At 31.7% G+C, this 8,480-nt stretch overlaps 1 long non-coding RNA gene across 1 annotated transcript; it reads left to right on the top strand.

The window, feature by feature from the left end:
- The first annotated feature begins 3,062 nt into the window (after positions 1-3,062).
- LOC119610286 lies at positions 3,063-3,545 on the top strand. Its single transcript, XR_005231984.1, has 2 exons — positions 3,063-3,247; positions 3,308-3,545. It is a non-coding gene; the product is annotated as an uncharacterized LOC119610286 (long non-coding RNA).
- Positions 3,546-8,480: the final 4,935 nt, after the last annotated feature.

Genomic DNA, 8,480 nt, shown 5'->3' with positions numbered 1-8,480 from the left:
TGGAGTCCTCAAACTTTGTATGGACAACTTTGACATCCATAAAAATATTTTTGGATAAAATGGGCGGAATGGCGATAGTGTGCGTGGCACCTTCCATATGAAGAAAATCTTAAATCATTATATCTGAGAAAATATAACAGATAGTCCTCAAATTTTGTAGGACCCACTTTAGGATCAAAGTGATTATTTAAGGAAAAAGGGGGCGTACTAGCAGTAGGGGGCGTAGCACCCCAATAAGAATTAAATACAAAAATTCGCTTATCTTCCATATGAAGAAAATCTTAAATCAGTATATCTGAGATAATATAACAGATTGTCCTCAAATTTTGTAGGACCCACTTTAGGATCAATGTGATTATTTAAGGAAAAAGGGGGCGTACTAGCAGTAGGGGTCGTAGCACCCCAATAAGAATTAAATACAAAAATTCGCTTATCTGGAAAACTATTAGAGTTAGAAGCTTCAAATTTTGCACGAAGAACTGTAGAATCCATGTAAACATTTTGTGTAATAAATTGGCGGACTACCAATGGGGGGCGTTCCTCCACCCATATGAATAAAATATCCAAAAATTCGTTTATCTGGGATACTAATAGAGCTAGCTTCTTAAAATTTTGCAAGAAGAACTTTAATATTCATCTGAACATTTTGGGGAAAAAGGGCGGACTTCTATCAGGGGGACTTGGAACCCCCCATATGAAGTAAATAGAAAAATTCGTATATTTGAAAAACTATTAGAGCTAAAATCCTCAAATTTTGCATTTGGGTAATATATTGGCTTACTTGCAAATTGGAACCTCCCATATGAATTAAATAAAAAATTCATATATCTGAAAAAATATAAGAACTAGAAAATTTTACATGAAAAACTTCGACATTTATGTGAACATTTAGAGAAAAATGGGCGGATTATCAATGGGATCTTGGGATCTCCCATATGAATTAAGTACAAAATTTCGTACGTGGGAAACTATTATATTATTTAATTTTTTCATAGGTTACATTAAAATCTAAATTAACGTTTGGAAAAATTGGCGAACTTGCAATAATTTGCGACATCCCCAAAATGTAATAAATGTATATTTGGAAAACTATTACATTTATGATCTTCAAAATCGTAATGTGTTTTTTATATACATTGATTTTAGGGTAGCAAAGCACACTGGGTATAGCTAATCTTCTATATATATAAAAATGAATGTGTGTTTGTATGTATGTATGCTTGTTTGGACTTTATAGACGGCTAAACGGCTGAACCGATTTTCTTGAAATTTTCAGTGTCTTCCGGTATGTCTGGAAGGAACTATAGGCTATCTTTTGTTTTGGAAATTATAGTAGGCGAGGTGCCACGCCCACATACATAATAACTATTAAAAGTCGCATATCTCAGAAAATACAACAGCTAGAGTTCCCAGATTTTGTATGAACACCTTTGTGAACACATGTTGACGGGTGGGCGTGGCACCACTTTAGTATCGACATGAATATTGAGGACAAAAATTTGGCGGACTGGCAATAGGGGGCGTGGCACCTCCCATAGGAATTACATACTAAAATTAGTTTATCTAGAAAACTATTGGAGTTAGAATCTTAAAATTTTGCACGATGACTTTTAACATCCATGTGAATATTTGGGAGTGAAATGGGCGGACTTTCACAAGGGGGCTTAACACCTCCCATATGAATTAAATACAAAAATCAGTGATCGTAAATAATTATTATCTTTGAATTTTTAAAGAAAAAAATCAAATATAAGAAAATATAGGAGAACAACTTTAAAGATACCATTTTTATTGTTTTGAGCTATATTTTTATAAAACACTATGCTTTTTAAATTTTTGGTTTTTATTTTTTTGGCAAAAAATAATCACTATTTTCTGATTTTTATTTTTTTGCCCAATGCATACACGGACAACTGTTACAAAACTATTTTTAAACGTTTAGATGAGTTATATAAATCCCTCTCTGGTATAAAACCACAGAGTGATTATGTTTGTAGAATTTTAAAAGAAATTGTTATTAAATGTAATAAAATGTACCCTGAAGTTTTTAACTAGTTTTAATAAATATATGTTTATTATATTAACTAACACATCAGAAAAAACAAACTAATTGACTTTTAATTGCGGTAAGTACAATATTGATACATGCATATATTTTTTGTCTGTTGATCACATGATTGTATATTGATCTCATACCCACTTTAAAGCATACTGCTTATAATCAATTATTTTAAACCAAACCTTTACATACTTATTTCTTTTAAATATATATGGTTAAATCCAAAACATTTTTTTAAAATCAATGAAACTGAATTATATCCACAAGTATTTCCTTTCCCTTTGGACACTTTGACTGAAAGGTTTCGCGAATTCGATATTTTAAATGTTTTTAGATTTAAAAACTACGAGAAGACAAATTTAAAATTTCTCAAAAACGCTTGTCAACAAGCGGTCGCAAACAGGCGTAGTGTGACAATTTTTCTTAAAAATTAAACAAAAACAAATATAGATCAACTTATTACCAATAACAAACATTGATTTCAAAACAAAACATTGAATATCCAAAAACAATTACAGTGCAAGAATGCACATAAAAATTATTGCATTCTTTTGTATAAAAACAACATTGCTATATCGCGATGGTAAACTTGAGAGAAGACAGCAGAAGCAGCAAACATAAGTAATAATAATGCAAATAATAACAACAATGCTGAACCTAGTATTTGGCAAAGTATAACAACAAAAAGAAAACGAGTAGAATCTCATAGAAATACTAAAAGAATAACCTACATGACATGCCCACATCATCCAACAACAATAGATACTCAGACCTTGATACTAAAGGCGAAGAAGAAGATGAAAAATCATAAAATAACACCAAAACCTCCAGCTATTTACATTCCAAATGTAGAAACCATACTTCTTATTATTATGAAAATAAGTGAAAGTCAGGTTCGATTGATGATAGAATCGATTGATTCTTATATGAAAGTCATCAAATATTTAGATAGTTCTAACCAAGGTATATTTATTTTATAAGGTAGTGTTAAGGGCAAATTCAAAAAAACTTGGGCGAATCGAAATACAACACTGTACAGTATTTGTTTTTGTTTAGGCGAATTCTGGTGTAGGCACAATGTCAAAAACAGCTGATTTATAATATGAGGCGAATTTGTAAAAATTAAAAAAAAAAGTTGTTTGTAAATAAAAGATTTTTTGAAATATAATAAAATTGTTAAAATTCTTCGTAAGTAGCCAAAGAATTTGTCCAGCGTTTAGAAAGTTGTTTAATGATTTTCCCTATTAGGAACACTCTTCGGTCTAGACAAGAAAATGCTAAAATAACGTTTGTCGGCTGATCAGTGGAAGGCTTGTTGGAGGTTAGAGTCATTTGGCAGACCTCACTCCATTTTTCTCTTTTTTGAATGTCTTTGGGCACATTAAAAAATGTCCCACCTCCAGCCTCCACTTTCTTCCCACATATTTTGCAACAACGCATTGTTTTTTTTTTAATTTCACAATAATAACACTTTTATCACTCACAATTTTTCACAATTTGATTATAAATTTAGTTTTACTTTTAAAAGCACACTTTTAAATGTCAAATTAAAAATATAAACAAACTTTGACATTTTGCATACATTAACCAAACGTAAACAAAGTTTGACATTAACACTACACCGCGGCGAAAAAACATGAATGTGAGCAAAAAATAGTCAGCTGTTTTGTTAACACTACCTTATAAAATAAATATACCTTGGTTCTAACATTAGTTTCCACACATATCAAATAAAGCAAGAAAGATCTTATACATAGAGTTATTGTAAAAGGACTCCACCCAACTACTCCTACAGAGAATATTAAAGCCGAACTTATTGTTATGGCCCATTCTGTTAGATCTGTAACAAATGTAAAGAGTTGAGTTACAAAAGAACCGCTTCAATGTTTTTTGTGGACTTAGATCCTCAATTAAATAAAACCACGTTTCATCAGCCAAACCAAAGTAGTTTCAACATATCATATTCAGAAGCAGTCAAATCTCTCAATACAAGTGAAATCATTCGTATGGATCGACTTGAAAAATTATGGAAAATTTAACGAATATGATGTCAATGTTATTCTCAAAATTTTAGAAATAAATTTAATGATACACAATGGGGCAGAATCGAAATTTTTTGGAAATAAATCTGGCATTTCTAAACGGCTGATCCGATCGGTATAAAATTTGGCGTGAGCGTAGCCAAGGAGTATTCGAGTTTAAGTTTTGAAGATGAACCCCGCAGATGCCCCAGGGACGGCGCTGTGGCGGCTCAAAGTAGGGTACCTACGACATGTAAAATTTTTTTTTTCACCCAAATACAAAGATTTTTATATTTTCTGAAAGAAAGATCTTGAAAAAAACATGCTTGGACATACTACTTATCTCTTATAATATCCGAGTTATAGGCATTTACAAATTTAGTGATACAAAATTTACCATACCTTGGTCCGCCTTTTTTTTAATAACGGGCGTAATTTTGGACCAAATGGACTCAATTTTTTCTTCCAAAAATATACGTCTTTTAATTTAAAAATTCAACAAATTTTAGATTTTTGCCGTTTTTTGCCAAAAATGTGTCTTAACTCTTTTATTAATAAAATAAATTTTTCTTTAAGAATATATAACAATTTTATAGTTTTCTAAAAGGTATCTTTACGCAGAACGCTTTGGCGTAAAAAACTTGTCTTATTTTTTGAAAATGTTGCCACTGCGTCCTTCCGAATATGACCTATTTTTTATCAAAACTTTAACTTTGGGCGACATGTTCTAAAATCCCAAAGCTGGGATCAGAAAACTGAAAGCAGTTTTAGAAACCTCAATATGTTTTCTATTTACTCCAAAAGTATTTTCCCAGCCCTGAAAGAAATGTGGACCCTATGGGCAAAAAAGTAAAAAATCCCATTTTTGGGATTTTCATTCCTATTTTTGGGAATTGCGGGATGCCCTTTGACCTTTTCAATTTTTTTTTGCACTTTCTTATTTGAAATGACAAATTTAACAAGCGTTGAAAATTTCATTGAGTTTTGTTCATAAATAAAGATTTTGTCATATATTACATATTTGTTTAATTTCTAAAACTATGATTTATATCAAAATTTTAATATTGTCGCAGATAGCTACAACAATTTAGTCCATATTTATCCCTTAATATCATTTTTTAGTTAGATATGGAAATTCTCGACCTTTTACAAAAAATTTCAAGCCAATATCTAAATTACATTCAAAAATATGTTCATTTAAACCTGTGTCCTTTAATTTCATCTTTTTCATATTTTAGTATTAAGTATGACAGAACATATGTACATTTGGTGTTGAATAAAATATTTGGACAATTTTTAAAAATTATTTAGTTAATTATTTTATTAAAGACTATAACATTGTATATACAATAAAAAAATTATAATTTTATTATGAGCCACGCACAACAACACCTAAATCACCCCACACAAACCACCTTTCCCGCCCACCGAAATATAAAACACAATTTAATACAATATCATCAGTTAGTATAATAGCTTTTTATACCCTACACCACTTTAGTGGGGAGGGTATATTGGATTTGTGCTGATGTTTGTAACATACAAAAATATTCGTCCTAGACCCACCTTAAAGTATACCAATCGGCTTAGAATCGTTTTCTGAGTCGATTAAGCTATGTCCGTCCGTCCGTCCATCCGTCCGTCTGGCAGACTGGCTGGCTGGCTGTCCATGTAAACCTTGTGCGCAAGGTACAGGTCGCAATTTTCAAGATAATTGGATGAAATTTGGCACGCACGTTTTATTTGACCCAAGAAAGTATAGTCGGGCGAGGCCGACCATATGATACCCTACACCAGTTATGAATATTAAATGTGATTTATTTTTCATAGTACAGCATTTATTTTCAATATTCCCTTGTTCCGATACATTTAAGCAATTTATGGATGAAAAACTAATTTTCTGAAAGAGGCTTTATATGGGGGCTAGGGGCAAATATGGACCAAGCCCGATAAAATTTTGTGAATATATTTATATTTACATAATATTTTATTGTGCTGAATTTCATCGCGATATTTGTGTTTATAAGTTAATTTGGGACATTCAAGTAATTTTCTGAAGGGGACTTTGTATGGGAGCTAGGGTCAAATGGGGCCCGATCTTTATGAAATTTGGCAGGGTCATCAAGACTTCTATAAAACTTAGTTGTGCCGTATTTTATCGATATATCTGTATATTTAACATAATTATGAGCTCAGAAGCCCTTTTCGGGGGGTTCTGTTCTATGGGGGCTAGGTGAAATAATGGACCGATTTTAACGATTTTCAATAGGCTTCGTCCTTGGGTCAAATAAAACATGCATGCCAAATTTCATCCAATTAATTGAATTGCGACCTGTACCTTGCGCACAAGGTTTACATGGACAGCCAGCCAGCCAGACGGACGGACGGACATAGCTTAATCGACTCAGAAAACGATTCTAAGCCGATTGGTATACTTTAAGGTGGGTCTAGGACGAATATTTTTGTATGTTACAAACATCAGCACAAATCCAATATACCCTCCCCACTAAAGTGGTGTAGGGTATAAAAAGGGGGAAACTAGGTTTTAAGAAATTTGTGATTTAAAAATTTATTGTTTTAGTTAGTTTTTTAAATTGTATACAATGTAGGTTATCCTTTAGACTTGTTTTTATGCTAAGTATAATTGTGTCCTTAACAATGCAGTAATCAATAAAACTGATTTTTTTAAGGTAGGGATGCTGTTCGTTTTTGACAACTCTGAAGTAGATTTAGCCTTATTTTTAGAAGCAGTAAAAATTTGATATTTGTATGTCAAAAATAAACCACATTCTTCCAATGACACCCTTTTTTAAAAATCATTGGTTTTTCACCAGTGACCTTTCTACATCATTTTCTCATTATTATCTAGGTTTATATCTAAGGCTCATAAATGCGGAAAATATGTAATCGCATTTTTAGGTGTGATTAAGATTTCGTTTGTAAAGTATGATTTCCATTTATTGCTGGGTATGAATTTACACAAAACAAACATTAGCCTTTAATATTAAGGGGAACAGCCAAAAAGTGGAATAAGCATTCTTGCCCTAACCCCAATAATGGTGTCAATATTAGACAAGAAGCTGGAAGCAAAGTAGCCAAAATATTTCATTACTCGTTTTTTTTTTATTTGAAGAAAACCCTGTATTCTTGGACCGAATAGAACACATATTGCACACGTTATTGATACGGACAGCAAATTCTGGTCTGCCATATACCTACATATATGTTGGAAGATAAATTTTAGATGTAACAAGATATAAACTACTATTTATTAAAAAAAACGTTTTTACATATATCGGTTTTATTTGGTTTCTTCTGTTAATCCTTTCTCCAACTTGAAGAACATGGGAAGCAACAGACAATGTTATCGTGAGTCTCCATAGTGTCGATCCATTTGATATTGGGCATAAGAGGAAGCATATAGTTTTGATTATTAATTTTCCTTATAAAGCTGTTTTCTTTTTGGCGATTTTATTTAAATTTGTATTGTAAAATTTAAAAAAAATTTTGTTTGATTTTCAGTTTAAATTGATTTTTATTTTATTTATTTTGGTTGAAAAATAAAAAAATGGATTTTTTAAATAAATGTGGTAGCTCGATTTATTAAAATACCAGCAAACGTCAGAAGGTTAATATGCCGTCTAAAAGAGAGAATAACACTACCTTGATATTTTTACCATGATACTTTGTGTACTGTTGGTGTTAGTTCCCTCCATGGATACAGAGATACAAGTAATTTAGAAATTTCAGATGTATATTCCCCAAATCGATTTCCATTAATTTTATGCTTACTATTCAGTGCCATTAAAATAGTGTTAACTCTTCGAAGCAACTCCTTGTCGATTCCAGTTATTTTTGAAGTAATTTCAAAATCACGAAAAAACCTTCTCGCCGTATTACCGTACCTTCTCGCAAGTACTACCGCAACTTGGAAGTGGTTTGTCGATGTTTAATCCCATCTGAACTTTAAATTCTTCTTGGATTCTGTTTTTTTCCGCAGCTCTCAGTTCTTTCAAAGACAGGACTTCTTCATAAATACTTCTGCTATTGTTTATATTTGAGAATTACGACTTTTTCTCATTACATATTGAGCATCTCCAGAAGGAAGAAGTTTCTGTTATGGCATTGCTGACCTTTCCATCAATCATTGTTAAGCTTAGCTGATATGATACGTTAATAGAGAATTCCTTTATTTTTATGCAAATGGGCTCCAGTGCATTTATTTCATCTTTTAAATATTCCACTAAATCTTTTGTTGATTTCTTTGACTCCTTTATATATTCAAATCCAATGGGTCTACAAAAATTTTTTGAACCCGGAGTTGTATTGATCCATATATCTTCAAATGAATTTCCGATGCTTGACGATGATGGATTAAGTGAATATGAACGAATTCGCAA

Source organism: Lucilia sericata, unplaced genomic scaffold (assembly GCF_015586225.1).
Source record: "Lucilia sericata isolate MDLA Ls3-8-SP2 unplaced genomic scaffold, ASM1558622v1 Contig001148F_arrow, whole genome shotgun sequence".
Classification (NCBI taxonomy): Eukaryota; Metazoa; Arthropoda; class Insecta; order Diptera; family Calliphoridae; genus Lucilia; species Lucilia sericata.
This window is presented reverse-complemented; position numbering and strand designations above follow the sequence as displayed.